This window comes from Symphalangus syndactylus, chromosome 12 (assembly GCF_028878055.3).
Source record: "Symphalangus syndactylus isolate Jambi chromosome 12, NHGRI_mSymSyn1-v2.1_pri, whole genome shotgun sequence".
Lineage (NCBI taxonomy): Eukaryota > Metazoa > Chordata > Mammalia > Primates > Hylobatidae > Symphalangus > Symphalangus syndactylus.
The window spans coordinates 23,061,750-23,088,702 of NC_072441.2; the positions used below are offsets into that span (position 1 = coordinate 23,061,750).

Genomic DNA, 26,953 nt, shown 5'->3' on the forward strand with positions numbered 1-26,953 from the left:
GGCTCAGTAACAGGGGCCCCAGAAGAATTTCTTTCCTGACTGTCCCCAAACATGGACAGACATTCTCATTTGTGCCTGAATATCAAGTTCCAACAGAAGACATGAGAAGTGGGTGGAGGGTAGTAAGACTTTTATTCACCCAAATTACATTCACCCAAAACACAACATGGTCCAAGGTGCTAGATTTGTGCTGTGCACTTGCTGCGTGAAAGAGGAAAAATGCAAAAGGCAGTGGAAATACAGACACTGAACATCTGGTCAGGAGGTAAACAGGTCAGGAGAAGGTATGAACCAACTTTTGTGGTAAAGAATCTTTGCCTTTTTAGTCGTCCATACAGTAGCAAGTAAAAGAATAAAAGATAGAATTACCTTTAGCCCTCATGGCACAGCGTTCCTGTCTTCTAATTAAACTATGGCCTCAAAAATGTCTTTGGCTCAGGTAACTGGAGGAATATGTCATTTATCTAAGCCAAGAAACAGCATGGTAGAATGGAACAAGTACTTTCATTTCAGGCTTCACTAAATACTGACTCTGTTGCCTGTGGGCCAAATTATTTAGAGTCTCTGAACCTCATTTTCCTCATTTATAAAATAAGAATTACCATATCTGTCCCTTAAAGACATTATAGAAATTAAAATTTAATAATGTAAATGTTACCTGGCATATAGTAGGCCCCCAATAAACATAACTATTATTACTGTTGGTGTTACTGTTATTAATAATAATACAAAGCAGGTGCCCATGAATCATAATAATAGCTTTAGATTTAGAAAACCACCACAACTAATATTTACAGAAATCATACTCAATTCTAGGTGTACATAAAATGTGAACTATTGTTATACCCATTTTATGCTTAAGAAGCCTTACAGAGAGGCTAAGTTAATTACTCAAGGTCACATTGCTAATAAGTGATAGAGCAGTCAAGTTCTTTTGTTATTCTATGCCAGTTTGATGACATTGATTATATTTGGATTGATTCAAACATATGGAAATCTCATTGTCAAAGTTAATGTAATCTTAGTATGTCATTTCTGCCGTAAAAATCTCCAATACTTCTCCACTGCTTTCAGGATAGGCCATTGTATTAATCCATTTTCATGCTGCTGAAAAAGTCATACCCAAGACTGGGCAATTTACAAAAGAAAGAGGTTTAATTGGACTTACAGTTCCCTGTGGCTGGGGAAATGTCACAATCATGGTGGGAGGCAAGGAAGAGCAAGTCGCGTCTTACATGGATGGTGGCAGGCAAAGAGAGAATGAGAGAAGACACAAAAGCAGAAACCCCTGATGAAACCAGATCTCATGAGACTTTTTCACTACTGGGAGAACAGTATGGGGGAAACTGACCCCATGATTCAATTATCTCCCACCAGGTCCCTCCTAAAACATGTGAGAATTATGGGAGTACAATACAAGATGAGATCTGGGTGGGGACACAGAGCCAAACCATATCAGATATGAACACTTTAGCATAATATTTGACTATATCAGCACAACCTTCCCTTCCAACTATATCTCTGGACAGTTACCCCAACCCCAACCCATTCCGGCCATGCCAGTCTTCTCACTATTTCTTGAATATGGCAAAGGCCTATCAGGCTTTCACACCTCTGTATACTCTGCCTGGAATGTTCTTATAGCCCTCTATACACCCTCCATCCACTTTCAGATTCACACTCTTTGATTAAGACGTGGTAAATGTTATCCCCTATGTGAAAGCTTTTCTGATTCCTTTATGCAGGATCAATGATGTTCTTCTTTCTCCATAAATTTAGCTTTTCACAGACAATTCTCCACTTCATGTCTGCCCTTCTTGCTAGAATATATGAGTCCCTCAAGAGAAAGGACCTTGACTTATTCTGCTCTGTATCCTCAATAACTGTCAATAGCTGACTGTGAGTATGTTCCCAGTAAATGTTGGCTGATTGAATGAATAAAATTCACTGATTGATTTCCTCACCCGTTTCTGCGTTGTTGAGAAGAATGAGTCCAATAAATGATTATGCCAGTAGTGACAGAGCTCATATGGGAATTCACGGTGCCACTGTATCCAGCCCTATGTGTCTTTTTGCTAGACCACACTTGGTTAGTTGTGACAAGGCAATATTTCAGCAACGCTTTTGACAAACAGTCAGCCTTAGAGGAACACGTCTTTGTTTGCTCAGTTGCTTAACCTTAATGGTTGACTTTTCTTGTTCTCCATGGGGTTCCCATAGCACTGGAGGAATAGTGAAGCAGGTTCACATAAAGGAAGATGTAAAATATATCCTGACATTTATCTGCATTTCAGAAAGGCATTTGACAGATTCTTATGATGGGCTGATGGACCAGATGGAGAAACACTGGCTGGATAAAAGTAGCATTCATTGGATTAGTAGCCGGTTGAATAGTTGTACCTAAACATCTGCACAATAGAATTCCTGCTCCCAGAATAAATGCATTCATTCTTCTTTTCACTCTTTCTGGGTCTACTGAGGCATGTCACATTCTGGGCCAGCATTGATTATTTCAGTCTGTATCACAAAAGAATTGAAAAATAATATTAGAACTATTTTTGTTTGTTTCATGTATGTTAGTTTTATGATCCCTAAAGTTCTTTAAAATAGGGCATGTGTCCCATTATTTTGTCTTCTGTGGCACCTTTACATGCTTGGGATAATGGAAAGATCAGAGAACCTAGACTCAGACAGGTTCAGATCAACTATCTGCTCTGCCATGAACTAGTCATGTACTAAGCATTTGTTTTGTCCCTCAGGTGTAAAATGGGGACAAGAACAACTTTTCCCTTATAAACATAATCATTCTTCATGTCTAATTTCTGATCAACTTCTCAGGGAAGCCGTTCCTTAAGCTTCAGACTATGTTAGCTCCCTCATTAAAATGCTCTCAAGCCACCAGGTCCTTATCATATTAGGTTGGTGCAAACGTAATTGCAGTTTTGGACTGTGAATTTTAAATCATTATAACTAAACACATCTTTATTTATCAAAATGGGAACCATTACAATCAACACATTTTTTGTCAATGAGAAATAAGTTTGTTTATTCCTGTGCTTTAGGATTTGACAAACCCTTGGATAGCATTTTCTGCATCCTGCTGTTTGTGGAAGCATTTTCCCTGCAATAAGTTGTTGAGATGTTTGAAGAAGCAGTAGTCGGTTGGCAAGAGGCCAGGTGAATATGGCAGATGAAGCAAAACTTTGTAGCTGAGTTTGTTCAACTATTGAAGTGGTGGTTGTGTGATGTGCAGTTGGGTGTTGTCATGAAGAATTGGACCCTTTCTGTTGACCAATGCTGGCTGCAGGTGTTGCAGTTTTTGGTGCATCTCATTGATTTGCTGAGCATACTTCTCAGATGTAATGGTTTTGCTGGGATTCAGAAACCTTAGTGGATCAGAGCGACAGCAGACCACCAAACAGTGACCATGACCTTTTTTGGTGCAAGTTTGGCTTTGGGAAATGCTTTGGAGCTTCTTCTCAGTCCAGTCACTGAGCTCTTCATTGTCGGTTGTTGTAGAAAATCCACTTTTCATTGCATGTCACATCCAATCGAGAAATGAGTCCTTGTTGTTGTGTAGAATAAGAGAAGACACTTCAAAACATTTTTCTTTTATTTTTTACTCAACTCATGAGGCACCCATTTACTGAGCTTTCTCACCTTTCCAATTTGCTTCAAATGCTGAATGACCATAGAATGGACGATGTTGAGTTCTTCACCAACTTCTCGTGTAGTTGTAAGAGGAGCAGCTTTGATAATTGTTCTCAATTGCTTATTGTCAACTTCCGATGGCCAGCTGCTATGGTCCTCATTTTCAAGGCTCTCGTCTCCTTTGCAAAACTTGTTGAACACCACTGCGCTGTACGTTCATTAGCAGTTCCTGGGCCAAATGTGCTGTTGATGTTGTGAGTTGTCTCCGCTGCTTTAGGACCCATTTTGAATTCGAATAAGAAATTCGTTTGAATTTGCTTTTTGTCTAACATTATTTTCATAGTCTAAAATAAATATAAAATGAACAGCCAGTAATGTCATTAGCAAAAAAATATAAAGTGAGAAATGTGCGTTAAAATTATGTATAACATAACCACATTTATTTAAGAATGTATTCCAATATCAAACAGCAAATTTCAACAACGCAAAACCACAATTACGTTTGCACCAACCTAATATATGGTCGTTAAAATAAATTACGCTATTTCATTTTATAGGTAATTATTTGTTTGAAGTATTGCCTATTAAGCTGTAAGCTCTGTGAGGTTAGGGACTCTGTTTGTGTTGTACACTTCTGTATTTCTAGCACCTAACCAAAAACATAAACCATGAGAGGCACTCACTCAATGTTTCTTAGATGAGTGAATCAACTTTAGCGTTGCCTACGCAGTTCTGCCTGCATTAGCAGCCCGATTTGAGCCATCCTCCTCATCACTCTCCTGTTACAACCACATTGGCCTTTTCTCAGTTCCTTAAAGGTTTCATGCTTTTTTTTTTTTCTGGGACTCTTTCAGACGCTATTTCCTCTACTTGGAACAGAATGTTTTCCTGGCTTCCTCCCACTCCAATCTTTGCCCAGCAAATGCCTATTCTTTCTTCAGGCATCTCCTTTAAACAGTTTTTCCTCAGGAAAATCTTGTATTATATGCCTTCACACCCACCCCTACCCTGGTCCCTAAGTATGTCAGGATCCCATTAAAACCTATATTGCTTCTTTATTGCTGTTATAATAATTGTGTTCATCATTTAATGTAAAGTCTTAGGCACATGTTAAGCTTCAGGAAATCATATTGCATTTACTGCTGTAAAAGCCCCTAGGATCCAACATAGTGACTACCATATATGTATTAATAAATATCTGTTGCCCAAAAAATTTAGGCTCTTTCACTGCAGGCAAAGATAATAGGAAAAAGAGACAGGGGAATGAACTGAGTTGTGTGACAAAGACTGAAAGATGCTCACCACAATCCAATTTCTCTTCTTCTTGGGCACAAGGCTATGGTACATGTTACACCTCATATGCATCTAGGTGTGCCTATGTGATTTTGTTTTGCAAAAGTAATGTGTACCCTGTGCCTTTCTGGGCCTCTCTCACACAGAATTTCTATTCATTTGTCTCCATACTTTTTTTCCCTTCTGGTTGGCTGAAATGGAGATGATCACAGATCTTGGAAACCACATGTTGAAATTTTCAGTGATTCCTTTAGTTGAAGTCCCTGAATGTCCACTTGGAGAGGAGCTGCACCTGTATGCTGACCTGGAACACCTGAATTGGCCTGACACATGAGTGGGAAATAAACCCTTCTCGTGTTTGAGGCATTCTACATTGTGGAGTATATTGGTTGTAACTTTTATTGTTATGCTAACCAATAAAATGACTAAGACCTCTAAAGCATAAGCAACAAAAACAAAAAATAGACAAATGGGACTTAATTAAATGAAAAAGTCTCTGCAGAGCAAAAGAAAGAATCAACCAATTGAGCAGACAACCTGCAGAATGGAAGAAAACATTTGGACACTATACATGTGATAGGGGACTGATATATAGAATTCACAAAAAAACTCAGATAACTGGACAACAATAAGTGCAACAAAATAACCCCACTGAAAAGTGGGTGAAGGACATGAATAGACATTTTTCAAAAGAAGACATACAAATGGCCAACAAGTATATGAAAAAGTGTTTAACATTACTAAGCGTATCAGAGAAGTACAAATTGAGACCACAACGAGATATCATCTTATACCAGTCAGAATGGTTATTTTTAAAAAGTGAAACAATAACAGATGTTGGCAAGGATTGAGAGAAAAAGGAATGCTTATATACTGTTGGGGGAATGTAAATTAGTACAACCTCTTTGGAAAACAGTATGGATGTTTCTCAAAGAATTAAAAATAAAACTACTGTTCAATCTAGTAATCCTACTACTGGGTATCTTCTAAAAAATGAAATAATGATATCAAAAAGATACCTGCACTAGTGTGTTTATCACAGTGCTGTTCACAATAGCAAAGATTTGGAATCATTGTGAGTGTTCATCAGCAGATGAATGGATAAAGTGTGGTGTACATACACACACAATAGAACACTACTCAGCCATAAAAGGATTGAAATCACATCTTTTGCAGTAACATGGATAGAACTGGAGGTCATTATCTTAAGTAAAACGACTCAGAAACAAAAGTCAAATACTGCATGTTCTCACATATAAGTGAAAGCTAAATAATGTGTACATATGGACGTAAATTGTGGAATAATAGACATGGGAGATCCAGAAGCGTGGGAGGGTGGAAAAGCAGAGAGGGATGAGAAAATACTTAAGGAGTACAACGTGCATTATGGTGTGATGGTAACACTAACAGCCCAGACTTTACCACTATGCAGTAGATCTTGTAACAAGACTGTACTTGTACCTCTTAAAATTACACAAATTAAAAATAATAGCTGCTCTAAAATATTTAAAGGACCATTTCATGGTGGAGAATGCAGACTTACTCTAAAGTAGGTCAAATATGTACTAAGGCAGTGGTTCTCAAAGTGGGAGCAGTAGCTCCACCATCCCCTGGGAGCTTGTTAAAAACGCACATTCTCAGGCTCTAGCCCAGACCTACAGACTCAGAAACCCTGGGGATGGGCCTGGAGGTGTGTGTTTTTATAAGTCTTCCAGGTGATTTTAATATACATCAAGTTTGAGAACCACTGGACTTTGAGTCTAGAGGGACTTAACCCTTGAAGCTTTGTGACTTTGGACAAGTTGCTTAATTTCTCTAAGCGATGAATTTTTTTTTTCCAGTAAAATGTTAGAGATATTTACTTCTTAGCATTGTTTTGAGAATTTGAATGAGTGTTTTTTTTTATATAAGGTACCAATCACAGAGTATATTTCAAACCATGTCTTCTCTCTTCCTTCCACTTTTGTGTGACTTCTGGTGAAACTGGGCCACAGGGAATATTCTAGGAATTGGGGAACAAGAATGAACAGAATGCCATGAGTGTAGTGTGTAGAAGTTAAGACATCCTGGGCTACTATGCCAAGCATAAGGGAAGAGGTACAGAGTATAATAGATTTGAAATGCTAGTCTACTCTGCTTATAAGGTTAGGTTGGCCTGCTCAATGTTTAATAACATGTTTTAGCATCATGATTTTTGAACATTTTCTTCAGTTACTAAACTTTTTTTTCTTGTGAGCTATGACTATCAAGGACTTAGAACAGTTCTTAATACTTATTAAGCACTCAGTATGAGTTAGCTAGTTAGAATTATACTGCAAATTCTATGAGGTCGAGGATTTTTGTTTATATACTGTAATGTCCTCAGCACATAAAACAGTACCCTACACATGGCACGTGCTCAATAAATATATGTTGAATAAACAAATAAAATAACATCTGTTATGTAAATTGCACGATTTCATACATAATGGCTTCTTTTCTCTTCCTCTTTTACCCATGCACTGTGACTTTAGTTTAAAGCAATGCTATGGAATTCTCCCTGACCTCCAGCCTACTGAGCCCCAAAGTTTAATGGGCATATCCCTCATAAGGACGGTTGCTAAAATGTCGATTCTGATGCAGTAGGTCTGAGGTGGGGCCTGAGATTCTACATTTCCAACAAGCTCCCAGGTGATGATGGTGCTGCCCTTGCAGATACTCAGTTTTATTCCACCTATTCAGACTACTGAAATGCCGTCAATTTCATTATTACTGCAAAAACATTTAACAACCATTGACTTGCAAAGTCTCTGAGAAAGACTGTGGTGTTGGTCCAGTAGATTTTGAGGGAATCAACATCCGACTTTTTAAAGACATTTTTATATTTGAGGGAATTTTGACTTTTTATTATAGAAAACTTCAAATACAGACAAAAGTAAAAAAAAAAATAATAAACTCTCACATAGCCATGATACCAATTTGACAATTATTAATTTATGGCTAATTTTGTTTCTCTGTAAACCTTCTACCACTAGATGTTTTAAAGACGATCCACATATCATTTTAATTATACATAATTTGGTAATTATATCTAAAATATAAGAAGTCGTAAGGCTTGTAGCAACAATCTCATTCTCACACCCCTTGAATTGATTGCTTCTTAAAATCATCAAGTATTCAGCATTTGAATTTTCATGATTGACTTTTTTGTTGTCCTTTTTCAGCAGTTGTTTTTGTTGTTTAAATCGGGGTCCTATGAAAAGCTGCACATTGAATTGGTTGATATGTCTCTTAAGATTGTTTTGATCTATAGATTTCTCCTCCTTTATTTTTTCTTAAACATTTACTTAGCAAAGAAATGGGATCGTTCGTCCTGCACTTTCCCACATTCTAGATCTTCAAGATTGGATTCTCATGATGTCTTATAAAATATTACTCTATCCCCTGTATTTCCTGTAAATAAGTGGTTAGATCTAGAGGCTTAATATGCTTCAGGTTCTATATTTTGGAAAGTATACCTTGTAAATGTTTGTTAGAGGGCATTCTTTCGGAGACAGCTGAAGGCTTCCAGATACCTGAAGGTTTAAACAAGAGATTTGTCCAGTAAGGCTGGGAAGCTTTTGGCCACACAAGCTTTAGAGACCCTGGTTTTTCTAAAGTGGGTGATGATGGCACTTTGTCAGAGATACCTGATTCGGAGAACTCTACTGGAAAAGGCTTGTAAGGCCATGTCTATTGGTTTCTTAAGAAAGTGGTGGGATTGTCGTAACATAGGACTCTCTTAGGTTCAAAAGAAGAAAGGAAGCAAGTTTTCAAATATTAGATTTTTGGAATTAATACAATGATTAGAACTTAATAAGAAGGGGATTAGCCTGTTAGTTTTGACCCAGAAAACCATACAAAGTGCTAATTCTTTTTATGAGCATTCTAAAGTGATTATTCCACGCCAGAGGTAATATAACTTGTCTCAGCACTCACAGTTAACAAGTCCGTGCAGTTTTCTCTCCTGGTAATAGTGCCTCTCCCTATTTTCTTCTCTATTATGCTAATGTTTACTTATTTTTCTGATTCCAGATTTTACTGTCTTCTTTCATGGTTTTTTCTGACCCTTACTTCTGGGTTAGCCTCTTCTGTGAGTTCTTTTAAAACCATGTGTTTACATTATCAGAGTGCTCAGTTATCAGAACTGAACCATATTTCAGTTCCTTGAATTACTATAGGACTGGAAGGTCTGTAAGGAAGAGACCACTTCCACCTCATTCACTGCACTATCCGAGGCACTGTATTGCATGCCTGCCACATAGTAGATGCTTGAAGAATATAGTTTGAATGAAGAGTGACCAGTCTAGCATTGTTAGAAAGAAATAGGCTTTGGCTGACAAAACTGTTCCAATGGACATGCAACCCTGCTCTCAGATCATACATGACCTGAGAACCATGTATACTTCTTTCGAGTGTACATCATAAAATGAGGTCCCCAGAACCTTATCCATTTCTGTGCTCTTCCCTGACACAGTTAATACTTTTGGTGAGCTGATCACTTTTGCCTCAAACTCTGTCCAACAAATAAGGGAGACAGAGTCAGCACATGGGTTCTGCATTCCAGGAGTATGAAGACCTCTCCATGGCTGAGAATTTTTAAAATAAAGCATATTTGTACACAGAGTTGCATTTGATAAAGTCCTGTTAAAAAGCTGTGGGGGCAGGAATCTGTGGTGATCATTCATCACCCTGCCCACACAGCAATTTTAAGTTACTTTCAAGGCAGTGGTCTTTTTTTTTTTTTTTTTTTATCAACAAACTGATAATTCCCCAGGGTGCTGGCAGTCTGACTAATATATGTAGTGTTATTGGTGGCTGCTTAGAAACCCCCCGTTTCCCAGGATCATGTAAATTGTATTATTTTGACTCCCACTGCCGAGGTGTGTTTTCTGTTAACTTTTTTTTTTTTTTGCCAAACTCCTTTCTTTTCTTTTTGTCAAGCATTCAAAGCACTCACTTCTCAGTAGGACTCAAAAAATTACTGAAGTTATTATTAGAGCGTGTGTATTTTTATGTATAACACAGTCCATAAATAGCATGTATATTACAAGGAGAAACCTAGCCTCTCTTTTCCTTTTCTGTTAAAAATTGTATATGAAATATTTAAATGTAAGAGGGGATTTTTTGTTGGTGGTGTTATAACATAGCTCCCAAAACCTTCCTGGCACAATGCTCACCAACCATGCAGCTGGGATACTGCTGCAGATGGAGATAGTTCTTAATGCCTTACTAGACATCATCACCCTGATATTACTACATTTCCAAAAATCAAGTTTATCTTCAAAGGATGGATATAAACGATGCTGTGATTCTCATGGGCAATGAATCCATTAAACAATTCCAAAATGATAATTGCCTAGACTGATTAATTTGGATTACGATTTTAATGCTCTTTTTAGAAAGTTAGCTTCTCAAGGAGAGAAACAATGTTTTCTGTATATTTATATTCCTTTTAGTGCATAGCAGTGTTTCATTTATAAAACAAGTATTTAATATATATTGAATTCAATTGAATATTCATTGCCTTGCATTCTGTGAAGAATTTTATCCTTATTAGAAAACATTAAAACAAAAGTACTTTTAATGATAGAACAGGCAATTACATAGACATGGTAAAAGCCTTTTAGATATTAAAATATTCAGCAACAATATCTCAACAAAAACATTCTGTTAGTTACTTAGGGCTATTGATATGACTACAATATGCTTTTTGAATGCAGGTATTTCATAATCAAGCATAGAGATAGATGTGCAAACAAATTATAAGGGTGCTTTTTGATATAGTGTGGCTGTATCCCCACCAAAATCTCATCTTGAATTGTAGTTCTCATAATCCCCAAGTGTGTGGGAGGGACCAAGTGGGAGCTAATTGAATCATGGGAACAGTTTCCCCCATGTTATTCTTGTGATAGTAAGTTCTCACAAGATCTGATGGTTTTATAAGGAGCTTTCCCTTTCACTCAGGTCTCATTCTTCCCCTTCCTGCTGCCATGTGAAGGACATGTTTGCTTCCCCTTCTGCCATGATTATAAGTTTCCTGAGGCCTCCCCAGTCATGTTGAACTGTGAGTCAATTAAACCTCTTTCCTTTAGAAATTACCCAGTCTCGAGTATCTCTTTATTAGTAGCATGAAAACAGATTAATACAGTAAATTAGTACCAGGAGTGGGGTACTGCTATAAGGATACCCAAAAATGTGGAAGCGACTTTGGAACTGGTTAACAAGGAGAGGCTGGAACAGCTTAGAGGACTCAGAAGACAGAAAAATGTGGAAAAGTTTGGAACGTCCTAGAGACTTGGAGGGCTCAGAAGACAGGAAGTTGTGGGAAAGTTTGGAACTTCCTAGAGACTTGTTGAATGGCTTTGACCAAAATGCTGATAGTGATATGGACAATGAAGTACAAGCTAAGGTGGTCTCAGATGAAGATGAGGAGCATGTTGGGAACTGGAACAAAGGTGACTCTTCGTATGTTTTAGTAAAGAGACTGGTAGCATTTTCCCCTGCCCTGGAGATCTGTGGAACTTTGAACTTGAGAGAGATGACTTGGGGTATCTGGTGGAAGAAATTTCTAAAACATTTGTAAATATTCAAGAGGAAGTAGAACATAAAAGTTTGAAAAATTGTCAGCCTGATGATGCAAAAGAAAAAGAAAAACCCATTTTCTGGGTAGAAATTCAAGCTGGCTGTAGAAATTTACATAAGTAATGAGGAGCCAAATGTTAATCATGGAGACAATGAGGAAAATGTCTCCAGGGCATGTCAGAGAGCTTCACAGCAGTCCCTCCCATCACGGGCCCTGAGACCTAGGAGGAAAAATGGTTTCCTGGGCTGGGTGCAGGGCACCTCTGCTTTGTGCAGCCTTTGGACTGCATCCTAGTTGCTCTAGCCATGGCTAAAATGGGCAAAGGTATAGCTCAGGACATTGCTTCAGAGAGTGCAAGCCCCCAGCCTTGGCAACTTCCATGTGGTTTTTAGTCCTGCGGGTGCACAGAAGACAAGAATTGAGGTTTGGAAACCTCTGCCTAGATTTCAGAGGGTGTATGGAAAGGCCTGGATGTCCAGGCAGGAAGTTGCTGCAGGGGTAGAATTCTCATTGAGAACCTCTGCTAGGACAGGGCAGAAACGAAATGTGGGATCAGAGCCCCCACACAGAGTTCCCACTGGGGCACTGCCTAGTAGAGCTGTGAGAAGAGGGTCACCATCCTCCAGACACCAGAATGGTATATCAACCAACAGCTTGCACCGTACACCTGGAAAAGCCACAGACAATGCCAGCTGTGAAAGTAATTGGGGTGGGGGGCTGTACCCTGCAAAGCCACAGGGGTGGAGCTGCCCAAGGCTATGGGAGCCCACATCTTGCATCAGCATGACCTGGATGTGACACATCGACTCAAAGGAGATCATTTTGAAACTTTAAGGTTTAATGACTCCCCTATTGAATTTCAGACTTGCATGGGTTCTATAGCCCCTTTGTTTTGGCCAATTTATCCTTTATGGAATGGGTATATTTACACAATGGCTGTACCCCCATTGTATCTAGAAAGCAACAACTTACTTTTGATTTTACATGCTCATAGGCAGAAGAGACCTGCCTTGTCTCAGATAAGACTTTGGACTCGGACTTTTGGGTTAATTCTGGGATCAGCTAAGACTCTGGGGAGCTATTGGGAAGTCATGATTGTGTTTTCAAATGTGAGGACATGAGATTTGGGAGGGTCCAGGGACAGAATGATATGGTTTGGCTGTGTGTCCCTATCCAAATCTCATTTTGAATAGTAGTTTCCATAATCTCCAAGTTTGGTGGGAGGGACCCAGTGGGAAGTAATTGAATTATGGGGGTGGTTTCCCCCATGCTATTCTCATGATAGTGAGTAAGTTCTTAGGAGATCTGATGGTTTTATAAGGGGCTCCCCCCATCACTCAGCTCCCATTCTTCTTCCTGCTGCCATGTGAAGAAGGACCTGTTTGTTTCCTCTTCTGCCATGATTGTAGGGCCTCCCCAGCCATGGTGAACTGTAAGTCAATGAAACCTCTTTCCTTTATAAATTACACAGTCTCAGGTATGTCTTTATTAAGCAGCATGAGAACGGACTAATACATTCTTAACCTGAAGGCCTGGACATTTCTAAAATTTTTCAAAGGATGAGAATTGGCCACTATTGAGAATGCACATAAGACTGGTCCAGATCCTTATTTTAAGTAGGCTATCCTAAAAATCAAGAGCAATATAGTTTGCTTGGGGTAGAACTATTGCCTTGCAGAGTGCCATTTGACTGGAGAGAAAAGAGTGCCTCTATTTGAAATAAGACCATCTTTCAGCAGGATACCTCACATTTATTATCAGCAATTAAGGAAAGGCCAAGAACTCTTCTTGCTCTGGAAAATATCTCCCCTGACCCATATTTCTGTTTCCTGTGTACTCATAGCTTCTTCATCACTGTCTTCCTTGGGATCTTCAGGACTAATCTCCTTACAACCTTTATCCCAAATCAGGTCAGTCATCCCAAGAAAACCACAATCAAACCTCATTACCCAAGACTCTAATCCCCAGTGGTTCTGACTCAGTTTCTAACCCTCTGTATTAGTCCATTTGGTTTACTATAACAAAATACCTTAGACAGGGTAATTTATAAATAATAGAAATTTATTATTCACAGTTCTGGAAGCTAGGAAATCCAAGATCAAGATGCCAGCCAATTTGGTGTCTGAGGAGGGCTGTTTCTTATGGAAGACACCTTCTGTGTGTCTTCACACATAGTGGAAGTTCAAAAAGTGGCCAGACTCCCTCAAGCCCTTTTATGAAAGCACTAACACCATTCATGAGGGTTGACTCTTATGACCTAATCACCAACTCAAGACCCCAGTGCAATACTATTACATTGGGGATTAAGTTTCAACATGAATGTTGAAGGGACACAAACATTTAAAATACCACACCCTCCATTTCTCCAAAACCTCCCTGGCTCCTGAAACTCTCCTGGGCCTCTCTAAAACTAATCATCAGAAAATCTTTTACCTCGAATTGTTTTGTTAGCCTTTCTTTTGTCCTCTTACACTAACAAAAACCTGGCTTTTCTCAGATGTTTCCCCAACATTCCTCACAATCACAGGCTGTTCTATCTCCCAAAACTTTCATGTTATATAGACTCTGGAAAGAGAGTAGATGGCATCCACATTTCTTTTTCTACTTTCACACCATTTTTTCTTTATCCTTCACAAAACCACTAGATGTCTTCAGACTATACCACTCATTATTCCATTTCTTGGGTCACTTCCTGTCATTTCTCAAAGATTTTAGCTTCTGCATCATCTTCACTTTCCAACACTAACCCTTTTTTACTTCTTTAATAATTTCAATACATGCAGTAATGACCATCACAAAACCATGGGGCTTTTCAGTCTTTTGAAATCTTCTCTAATAATTTTATTCTGCTTTACTTTACACACTATCATGGTCATACCCTACATCTTGTCATTACCAACAACTGTAGCACCTTTTTAGGTGTAAGTTTATATACTGTCTAAGCACCACCACCTTATATCTCTATGGCTAATACCCTTTGTAAACTCCAACTACAGCAACGCTTCATATTCATGGGGACTTTCCATCTTTCAATCCTATATTCTTGTTTCTCACTATTCTCAGGACTTCTTCACTACATCCTAGTTTTGACTTCATTATTGATTCCCTGGAACAGCTCAAATCAATTACTTTTTTTCTCTATGCATTAATTTTTCTCATATGTAAATTAACAAAATTGCTAAAAATAATGGTAATAATAATATGGTCAACTTTTATTGGGTGTTTGCTATATGCTAAGCAATATTTGAACCACTTTTTATTTATTAATTCATTCAATCCTTACAATATATTTTTAAGTAGATGCTATTATTTCTCTTCTAGATAAGAAAAATGAGGCAGAGAGTGGGCAAACAGCTGTCTAATATATGTAAGATGTCCTCTCATTTATGAGCTAATGGCTTATAAATATCTGGACATCCTTGGGAAAAGTGTCATTTGAATTCAGCTTTTAAAATAATGTGTTTTATTGCTGTTATTTGTACTTTTCAGTAGCTACAAGGATGAAGGCAAAACTTGTCTTCTCCTCTAGACTTTGACTATTCTTCAGATAATTTTATGTAATACGATGTACGAAATTCTAGGTAGTAGGAAAGCTGTCTAAGGGAATTATGGTGTTGCTTCATTTCCACTGCCATTATCTCACATTAGCCAAATCTGGGCTGTCATTGTTTTGTATCAGTCATTGTAATTTCTTCTTATCTAGTTTTTCTACCTTCAATTTTTCCTCATTTCTCTTTTCTAGTACATTTACTACATGTAACTAAAATGATGCTTGCATTAGTTAGAACCAAAGCAAATTGCTGATATTTGGCTGTTTTTGACCAGTAAAAAAAGAGACAAATTCATATGGTTAAATGTAGTATTAATGTAACATAGATAAAATGGTGTTATTCCCTGAACTACAATCATTTTTATAGCTCTCTATTGTCTTTATGAAAATGTTTAAACTCCTCAGCATGACATATAAGCACATGCTGTGTTAGTGATAGACCCTGAACTTGAGTGCTTGACCAGTGTTCTCAAAGCTCAAACGCCTGCGGGGACCAAATGAATGGTGTAAATGTTTGACATGACTTGGAGCATGACTGAGGAATGGTGCATATAGTGTGTGGTGACTGTGAGGCAGCATGCCCTCTTTGAAGGAGCTATTCCAGTAAACTGTTCCCATGGTTCCATAGTTTTGATCTTTCAGAAATTTAGAGTTTTACCTGTAATTTATTTTTTTCAATAATACCAGCAAACTTATACATAACACATATATGGGCTGTGCATTATTTCAAGCTCTTTTCAATGTGACAGCTAATTCACAATTTTAGCAATCATTTTACAGTCAAAACATAATCTGTCTATGAATAAAATCTGGTCTCAAAGCTCCTAGTTATGGTTCCTTCCTTTAGACACTTCTGCTAACATATGGGATGACTCCCAATCTCAGACAAATCAGTCACTCTCACACCTCCCAGTTTTTGCTCCTGTGGTGTCCTCTGCATTGAATTTTTTTCCTTCTTTCCCAACTACCTTTCTCCACCTCAACTTCAATTGACAGCTTTCTCTTCATTTTTTTAAAATCTATTTTTTAAAAATTAAACCTTCCTGATTTTCATCATAGCCTTAAACAGTTATTTCCTTCTTTCTTTCATGACACTTTTTCAGCACACAGCTCAGGGCTTACACGTCATAGGCATTCAGAAATATTTACTGAATAAGTGGGTGACTATTCTAAAGAATTATATTTAAAGCCCATTCATATATTTAAAAAATGTATTTGGCCACTTATTATGCCAGGCATTGCTTTAAGAGTCTAAAATCCTTTTATTAAATGTATAAATAATACCTCATTAACTTTATAGGTCTATAGTTTCCCAAAACATCAGTTGTGACATTATTTCATCCTTTGCTGACACTCCTTACAATCTAAAGCCAGTTCCTTGAAAGTACAGCCTCTACTAATGCTCAATGAATATTGGATTCCATGCCATCTTGAAATGGCAGTTAGGTAGCAAGATGCAATTTCTGAAAGCTGATTCTTTCCAGAAGCTCAACAAGCCTTGTTTAACAGCTTCCACTAGCTGTATGGAAAAACAGAGAGAGAGGGAGTTGCAATCAAATTGCTTATCTAATGCTACATGACAATCTAGTGACAGGGTTTATTTAAGAATACACAAACTGCTTTGTTACACACACACACACACACACACACACACAGAAACTTAGATAATAAGAGTGACATCGGCAAGATGGCAGAATAGGAATTCTCCAGCTTCACTTACTCCTCACCCCCTCCCCACTGGCCCCCAAATCAAACAAGCAACTATCCACAGGCAAGAATACTACTATAAATAGCCTAGAATTCGGGAGTGAGACTCAGACATTCCCTTAGACTACAGAGTAAAAACCTATGATTGAACAGCAAGAGAATGAGTTTCTTTGACCGTGCCATCACTACCTCAAGCCTGCAGAGCTCTACAGAGGATTCCCCTGGACCCATGGTTTCTACAGTGGGAAAAGTGAGTTGGAAGCAGATATCCATCTTCTCCACCATTCTGGGAACCTTTACAGGAGGTTTACTTCAGTCTTGTCCCATGGGAAACATTGGGAATCTGGCAGGGCCAGGCCACCTGGGTTCAGTTAGAAACAAAGAACAGGGGTGGGAGTCACATTGACAAAACATAGATATTGGTGGTTCCTCTGTATTCCAGCCAACAGAGATGCCACACCAGAGAAGCCAGCCACAGTATTATGCTGCAGGAAACATGGTCCATGGGTTTTCTAGGGTCAAATCCCTATTCATCTTCTCCACACAGTCCAGGTGCTCTTCCATAGATCGTGAGGCAACTGTAGGTCTGTGATTTCCCATGGGTGGAACATCTGGTCTTGCCCAGTGTCCAATCTTAATGACAGAAAAATAACCCAACTAAGTTCTGGTGCTCACGTTAGTTCAGCCCAGATTGGAAAGCAATTGCAGGTCAACAATTACCCACAGAGTGAACATCTGGCTCTGTCCAAATAGACTGAAGGAGAGGTGATCCAAGTAAGCACATATGATCTTGTTAAGTCTTCCCAAAGCCGGAAGGCAACTGCAGGTCAATGATTACCCATGAAGGGAGCATCTGGCCCTGCTCAACCCAAGCTGCAGAGCAATGACTCCACAAAACCTTGGTGTTCTGCTTAAGCCTACCCTAGGTCAGAAGGCAAGCCCAAGTCTAAACATGTCTGTGGAGAATGGCCTCTGGTCTTGGCCATCTTGTATGGCTGAACAGCAACATCAGAGACCTCATCCAGCCTTGGAACCCATCACACAGCCTTGCCCAAGTATAGATTTAAAACAACAGTACCATTAAGCCAGGGAAAACAACCCGTAGCTCCGCCTGATCAAAGACCATTGCAGAGTCCAGCCAGCAGTCCCACCTGATGGTAGAGTACAGGCAGTGGTCTCAATGGACCATAGAGCAGCCAGCCATACCATTTGACTTGAGTATAGGAAGTGACCCAGCCCAACTAGAGAACCGGACACCAAGGCCTGCATGTGTGGGATTGCTACCAGCTGGTCCATCCAGAATCCCAAGGTAGACTAAATTGTAAACATATATTGCCAACAAAGAACACCTGCAAAGGCCAAAAGAGGTGGCCATCCCCTCAAATGCTGGGGTATAAAAATAAAAACACAAGAATTATGAAAAATCAGGGAAATATGCTATCACCAAAAGAAACTACTAAAGTTTATTAATCTGCCAAGAAGAAATGGAGATCTATAAAATTACTGACAAATAATTTACAATAAATATTTTAAAGAGCTTCAGGGAAGTATGAGAAAATACAGGTAGAAAATTAAATTAAACTTGGAAAATGATTCATGAACAATAGTTTGACATGGAAATAAAAAGAATAATTGAAAGAAAAACAAATAAAATCATAGAGATAAATAATACAATAACCTGAAAATTCAATAGAAAGCCCCTAATCAAATAGAATAAAATATCAATGAGTTTGAAGACAGGAGATTTTAAATTATACAATCAGAGAAGCAAAAAGAAAAAGGAGTAGGCCAGGTGAAGGGGATCATGGCTCTAATTCCAGCACTTTGGGAAGCAGAGGCAGGTGGATCGCTTGAACTCAGGAGTTCAAGACCAACGTGGGCAACATGAAGAAAAAACCCATCTGAGGCCGGGCGCAGTGGCTCACGCCTGTAATCCCAGCACTTAGGGAGGCCGAGGCAGGTGGATCACGAGGTCAGGAGATGGAGACCATCCTGGCTAACATGCTGAAACCCCGTCTCTACTAAAAATACAAAAAATTAGCCAGGTGTGGTGGCGGGCGCCTGTAGTCCCAGCTACTAGGGAGGCTGAGGCAGGAGAATGGTGTGAACCTGGGAGGCAGAGCTTGCAGTGAGTGGAGATTGTGCCACTGTACTAAAAAAAAAAAAAGAAAAAAAAGAAAAAACCCATCTGAAAATAGAAAAATTAGCCATGTGTGGTGAGGCATATCTATAGTCCCAGTTACTTGGGAGGCTGAGGTGACAGGACCACTTGAGCTTGGGACACATAGGTTGCAGTGAGCTAAGATTTGGCCACGACACTCCAGCCTGGGCCACAGAGTGAGACTCTGTTTCAAAAAAGAAATAAAAATGCCTACAGGAATTGTAGGACACCATCACAAATTAATCTTCTCATAATAAGAATTAATGAAGGAAAAGAGAGAAGGCCTAGAAAACATATTTTTATAAATAATAGTTGAAAATGTCCCAAATTTGGGGAAAGATGACATCAAGAAACAGGAAGCTCAGAGATCACCAATCAAATTCAACATAAAGAGGAGTTCACCAGATATATCACAAACAAGTTATAAAAAATTAAAGACAATGAATACTTAAAGTAGCAAGGCATAAGAAACATATCACATTCAAAGCAGCCCTAATTTGGTTTTTGGGAGATTTCTCAGGAGAAACCCTATAGGCCAGGAGAGAGTGGGATCATATATTCAAAGTGCTGAAAAAAATATTTTACCAAGCAACACTGCCCTTCAGAAATGAGGGAGAAATAAAACTTTCACAGACAGACAAACTAAACCTAAGGGAGTCCATGACCTCTAGGCCTGTTTTACAGGAATAGCTAGGGGTAGTCCTTCAAGCTGAAATGAAAGGCTGCTAATTAATAACAAAAACATATAAAAGTAAACAAGTCAATAGTGTAATACATAGTAATACTCAGAATTCTCTAATACTCTTAAGAGTTGTGTATAAAGAAATTTTATCACTATTAGGAAAAATAAGAAACAAAATTTTTAAAAACAGCTATAGTTACAACACATTTTAAGAGATACAAATCACAAAAAAGTAAAATTTGACATCAAAATCATATAAGATTGGGAGGGAGGGAGTGAACATGTAGAATTTTTTGTAGGTGATTAAAGTGAAGTTGTTGTCAGCTTATGGTAGCCTGTTTTGAGGATATGTAAGCCTCATATTTACCACAGAGAAAAAACCTATAGTAGTGGCACAAAATATAAAAAGAAAGGATTCAAAGCAAACCACCACAGGAAACCATCAAACCACAAAGAAAGAGAGCAAGAGAGGACGAAAGAAACAAAAGACACAGAAAACAAATTACAAAATGATGGTAGCAGGTCCTTACATATCAATAATTACTGTGAATGTAAATAGATTAAATTATCTAACAAAAAGATGCAGAGTGGCTGAATGGATTAAAAGCCATATCTAATCATATGCTATTTACAAGAGATTCACTTTACTAATAAAGACACACATAAGAATGAACATGAAGAAATGGAAAAAAATATTCCACATAACTGGAAACTGAAAGAGAAGAGAGGTAACTATATTTACACCACACAAAAAAGACTGTCAAAAGGTATAAAAAGAGACAAAGAAGGTCCTTACATAATGATAAAGGGGTTAATTCATGAAGAAGACATAATAATTGTAAATATATGTGTACCCAATAGTGGAGCACCTAAATATATACAACAAATAATATCAACATGTTGAGATACATGCATTCCCATGTTCATTGCAACATTGTTCACAATGGCCAAGATATGAGAACAACATAAATGTTCATCAGTGTATAAATTGATAAAGAAAATGTGACATACAGTCACATGTTTGACTTACCAACAGAGATACATTCTGAGAGATGGTGTTAGGCAACTTAATTGTTATGCAAACATCATAGAGTGTATTTATACCTAGAGAGTATAGCCTACTACACACCTAGGATGTGTGGTATAGTCTATATCTCCTTGGCTACAAACCTTTAGAGCGTGTTACTATACTGAATACGTTAGGCAATTGTAACAAAATGGTAAGTATTTGTGTATCTAATCATATCTCACTATAGAAAAGTTACAGCACAAATACAGCATTCTAATCTTACAGGATCACAATCTTATATGTGGTCTGTCATTGATCAAAACATCATTATGCAGTGCATGACTATATTTACACAATGGAATATTATTAAGCCTTAAAAAAAGAAGTCTTGTCATTTGCAACAAGATGGATGAAGCTGGAGGACATTATGCTAAGTGAAATAAGCCAGGCACAGAAAAATAAATACTACATGAGCTCACTTACATATGGAATCAAAAAAGGTTAATTTATGAAGTAGAGATTAGAACAATTGTTGCCAGAGGCTAGAGTGTAGGGAAGGAGAGAATGGGAAGTTGTTATTGATCAAAGCCTACAAAGTTTTGGAGAAACAAGAGAAATAGGTTTTGAGATCTAATGCACAGCAAGATGACTATAGTCAATAATAATGTATTACATATTTCAAATAACTAAGAGTAAATTTAAAATCTCACTATAAAAATGATAGGTAAATGAGGTGATAAATATGTTAACGAATTTGATTAAATCATTCTACTCCTGCACACATATATCAAAGCAATACATTGTACCCCATAAATGTATACAGTTAATATTTGTCAATCAAAAATAATATTAATAATAAAGTTAAAAAATAAAGATAATGAACATTAGGAAAGAAAAATGAGGCAAAGGGAAAATAATGTTAGAGGCATACCACAGGAACTAAGAATGAGACTATTAACACACACACACACGTTGGAACAGTTTAAAGTTGAGTAAATTATTGTCTAAAATCAGATTTCCAAGTTGTCAGATTGCTACACCTCAAATGGGAACAAAGTCACTACTGCCATGTATTAGTTTATATTGCTGAGTAACAAATCATCTCAGATTTGGCAGCTAAAAAACACATATTTATTATCTTAGAGTTTACACAGGTCAGGAGCCTGAACACAATTCAGTTGGTGCCCAGGATCTTACACAGCTATAACAAAGGCACTGGCAAGGCTGAATTCTTGTCTGGAGGCCAAACGGGTAGAATTCATCTCTAAGCTAGTTCAGGTTGTTGTCAGAATTAGTTTTCTTGCAGCCGTATGACTGAGGGCCCCAGAATTTTGCTGGCTATTGGCTGGTAGTTGCCATTAGGTCCTAGAGGTAATCTGCAGTTCTTTGACACATGGCTGGTTGCTTCATGAAGGCTATGAGAGGAGTTTCTCTTCCTAGAAAAAGCCCAGTCTTCCTTTTAATGGATTAGGTCTGATTAACATAGTGTCGTCCAGAATAATTTTCCCTTTGATTAAATGAAAATCAACTGATTTGGGACTTAATTACATCCACAGGACCCCATCACCTTTGCCATATTCTACTGGCTAGACACATGTCACAGGCTGTTATGGGCTGAGTTATGTCCTTCCCAAATTCATGTTGAAGCTCTAACACCCAGTACCTCAGAATGTGACTAAATTTGGAGATAGTGCCTTTAGAGAGGTAAGTAAGTTTAAATGAGTTTATTATGGTAGGCCCTAATCCAATATGACTGGTCTCCTTATAAGAAGAGGAGATTAGGCACAGCCATATATAGAAGAACAACCCTGTGAAGACACAAGGAGAAGATGGGTATTAATAACCCATGAACAGAGGTCTCGGAAGAAATTAACCTTGCCAACACTTTGATCTCAGACCTCAAGCCTTCAGGACTGTGAGAAAATTAATTTTTGTTGTTTAAATTATCCGTTCTATGGTACTTTGGTACTGCAGCCTGGCAAACTAATATGCAGGTGTATTAGTCTGTTCTTACCCTGTTCTTAAAGACATACCTGGGACTGGGTAATTCATAAAGGAAAGAGGTTTAATTGACTCACAATTCCACATGGCTGGGGAGACCTCACAATCATGGAGGAAAGTGAAGGGGTAGCAAGACATGTCTTACGTGGCACCAGGCAAGAGAGAGCTTGTGCAGGAGAACTCCCATTTATAAAATAATCGGAACTCCTGAGATTGATTCACTACCACGAGAACAGTATGGGGGAAACTATCCCCATGATTTGATTATCACCACCTGGCCCCACCCTTGACATGTGGGGGTTATTACAATTAAAGGTGAGATTTGGGTGGGGACACAGCCAAACCATATCAGCAGGTCCAGCCCAAACGTGAGGCCTGAAGGGTTATATAGGGCATGAACACCAGAGGACATGAATCATGTGAGCCACCTAGGACCTGCTGTCTATGAGGTACAGCCCCAAATAGCTTAACCTGGAGAAGAAGGGATGATGTAGACATTATCAATATTTGTCAGTTCTAGGGTTTCCTTGATTTCTACTTGTCTACCACTTAAAAGCCAATGAAATATGAGCAAAAGTATGCAGTATCACTTCCAGGATGAATCATGTAATGATATGGTGCTTAATTCTCTATCTCTTCTTTCCCTTACCATGGAGTCCCTCAAACTTCTTTCTGCGGTGGTAGCATCCTAAAGTGGTGAACTCCATCAGCCTTGGGCCCTGAACAGTTATCATGAGCAAAGTCTTCCTTACCAAATCAAGCTAAATATGTGCCATGAGCAATAAATTAGCTTATGTTATTTTAAGTGACTGACATTTTGGAGTTATTACAACACTATAATCTAGCTTAACCTGATAAATGAATAAGATAGAGTGAAGCCATATACCATTAATAAACTTGAGCAATTATAATGACTAAACAGTGAAAACAAAGTACTTTTTTATATTTCTACAAAATTGTGAAGGGAAGTGGCTGCTTCTGTAACATCCAATAAATTGCTATCAGAAGTTTGTATAACAACTGAGATTGGTGAAATAATAATCTGGAGTTCAGATGAGAATAAGACATACCTCCCAAACACTTCCTCTGATAAACAGTTTATATAAACAAACAAATCCTCTGAGTCATCAGCTCCTATGATAGCATTGCATTTAACACTCTAATATTGTGGAAGAATAGAACTATATACTACAGTCTTAGAAAATTCACTAGAGCTTTGAAATGAATGATCCTCAAGGTGAATTAAACTTCTGTGCCTTATTGCTTCAAGCCTTGATTTTTATTTCACTTTTTTGTTTCACTCTCAAGTCTCTTTAATCTTTCTTTTTTCATTTTTCTATAGTGGTTTTTGTCTAAATAGAACACTGGGAAAATAAATATTTAATTTTTTTCCTGGTTTGAGATCAAGAAAAATGAAGTTGAGGAGGACTTACAAGGGTGTGCCTTTTGTATAACTGTAAAAAGGAGTTGCAGTGAGGCACAGGTGAAGCAATGAGAAAGAATTGAAGGAGTGAGATGGAAAAAGCCTTTGTGATGAGATTAATTTTTAATTCCTAACTACCATCCATGAATGAAAGCAGACAGACCTGTTCTATGGAGTCATCTTTGCCTTTCTGTGCAGTGCTGTCTTCAGATAAATGTGTTCAGGTGGCAATACTTTAGCTTAAATAAAAGGGAGGGTGTCTATCTTGTCTAATGGAAGGGAAGTCTTGCAATTTATCCCATTTTGGCAAATGACATAATAATGTGTCAAATTCTGTAGCCTATCCCCTTTGTGAGAAGCAGTTCACGTTCTCATTCCAGTCCATCATACCCACTGAAGAGTCCCCTGGAAATGTTAATGCCACCTGGAAAAGATCAATCTATTTTGGTTAGGAGGCTATGAGAAAGAAGAGAGATGTGGGGAAGCATGGAGAAGAAAGAATATAGATTAGACAGCCTGTTTCCTCTGCTAATACTTCTCTTCTCTCTCTCTCTCTTTCTCTGTCTCTCTGTCTCTCTCTATATATATATACACATTTTGTACGTGCGTGTGTGTGTGTGTGTGTGTGTGTGTATATATATGTAATCAATTAGGAGAGAATCAAGCCAGTAAGTATTCCTGTTACTATGGAGACCAAAGTGGAACCTGGGGAAAACAAAGATTTTGATTTTTGAATGTTTACATTTTGCTACCATTCTTGAGTTTTTAAAAATTTCTTAAATACTTTAATTAGAAGCATTTAACACCTACTGTGAAATGGGTTTGATTAGGTCTAGACAAGCACAGAATTTTTAATGTGTGTCTCTTTGTTACCCCACAGATGTACAGATGTGTCTACTTTACCACTTCGAAAAGAAAGAAGTTCTCAAAGTACATATTCCACCTCCTGAACATTGAAAAGAAGTACAGTATTTTACTCCATTTGAGCATATTTATATTCTTAAAGTTTGAGTAAACAAATGAGAAGTTTAAGTGAAACCAAGGAGAAAGCTAAGGGGAAAATGGCAATAAATTACTTCTGTGTGTGATAACTGCATATTTGAAGGTTTGTATGTGTACGTGTGGACTACTTTATCCTTAGTAGAAGAGAAACGTACAATGGAAATTGTCATTTTACATCTTAAAAATAACCTGGAAATTGAAAACAAGTTTTTAAATTGCTTGCTTAAATGTAGGATGATTGATTAATTTTAGCTTCAGTAATTTTCAAGCATTCTTTTAGATAAACTGCTTTTTAAACTTTGAACTATAAACCATTATCTTTAGGAAGTCAGATGAAGCATAATTCATGAATGATATTCAGGATTGATGGATGATTCAGGATTCAGCAATTCAGGATAATATTCAGAATATTCAGGAAGATATTCAGGATTACTGTCATATGCATGAAAAGGAATAATAGGATTCTGGTAGTATTAATACTAAGGTTTGTAAGAATGTTCAAACATGGCTGTCAATGTCAATGTTAATGTCAAGGACAGAATCCTTCTACATTTTCCCAACTCCTATTTGCAATTCATTTCAATTACTCCTTTTGATTTTTAACATTTAATTTTGTTCACATGTATCTGCATTTTTCACCTCTATTCCTGTCCTTTTCTATCATCTCATCCCTACCCCACTGCACTTGCCCCCAAACAGCCTCCATGCCTTTATCATTACCCACCTATAATCCATTTCTCATATTTTGATAGGGTACTACTTACAAGACATAAATTCAATTGGATCAGTTTCACACTTAGAATACTTCAAGGGGTCATCCTTAGCACAAAGAGCAATATGCATAATAAGGCTTAAGAGTTCCTGCAGGATCTGGTTCCTGCTCCTCCTCCCCAACCCTTGTGTCTTGCTTTCTTCTTGTACCTCTGTAGGTTCTCCATCTTACAGCCTCTTGGGCTGATTTTCTCTTCCAATGATATATCATACTTCTTTCTGTCTTGAGGACTTTGCACTTGCTGTTCCATGTGTGTGAAGTGTTCTTCTATTTTCCTGCATACCTGCCATACATCCTTCAAATCTCATCCCAAATGTCAATGCTAGAGTGCATGAAACCACTTCATAGACCCCAGACAAGACCTATTGTACACTGGCATGACACTTTATACTTTTTCTTTATAGTACCTTTATATTATATTGTAATTATAAATTGTGCTATTATGAATGTTCACAGTTACAAAGTACAAATGTGTACAAAGACATAATTTCCTTCACTTCTGTCCAACAGGATTTAGCTCCTGGGATTCCATTTCCATTTGTGGTGCAATTAAATCTTGCTACAATCTTCTTACAACTTTTTTTAGTCCCTTTCACAAAAGTACTATTCTTTCAATTTAAGGGCCTTCTCTCCCCCATCTCCTTCCCTTTTCCCAGGAGGAAATGAGTTCTTGATCTGAGAGGGAAAGGGATACCTTGTTCACCATGGTTCTCTAGTCTCTGTAACCTGTGCTGAGATCAATTTGTTCCTACTTATGCTGGAATTTATTGCTGCTACTCCTGATCCTGCAATAATCTCTTATTGGGACATCCATGCTGTCTGTCCTGTTTCAATCCTACCCTGGAGACCTACTGGACTGATTTTAGGACTTGATTTTCTTTTGGTTGGCAAGGGCTGGGAGTGAGGAAGGTTGCTTTCAAACTTAGTTGATTTTCTATTTCTGCTACGGTCAATGTTGGTGCCCCCACAAGATATATCAAAATCCTAACCGTTAAGGTGATGGTATTAGGAAGTAAGGCCTTTGGGAGGTGATTATGTCATGGGGTGGAGCCCATATGAATGAGATTTGTTCCCTTATTAAAGAAGAGAAATCCCCTC

At 38.0% G+C, this 26,953-nt stretch overlaps 1 long non-coding RNA gene across 2 annotated transcripts in view; it reads left to right on the forward strand.

Annotated features, from left to right (window-relative positions):
- LOC134734052 (uncharacterized) overlaps nt 1-25,172 on the forward strand; it is a 293,059-nt gene extending 267,887 nt beyond the window's left edge. For both annotated transcript variants that reach the window (XR_010117455.1, XR_010117456.1), the window contains one exon: nt 24,962-25,172. This is a non-coding gene — a long non-coding RNA (uncharacterized lncRNA). The remainder of the gene's footprint in view (nt 1-24,961) is intronic.
- Nucleotides 25,173-26,953: the final 1,781 nt, after the last annotated feature.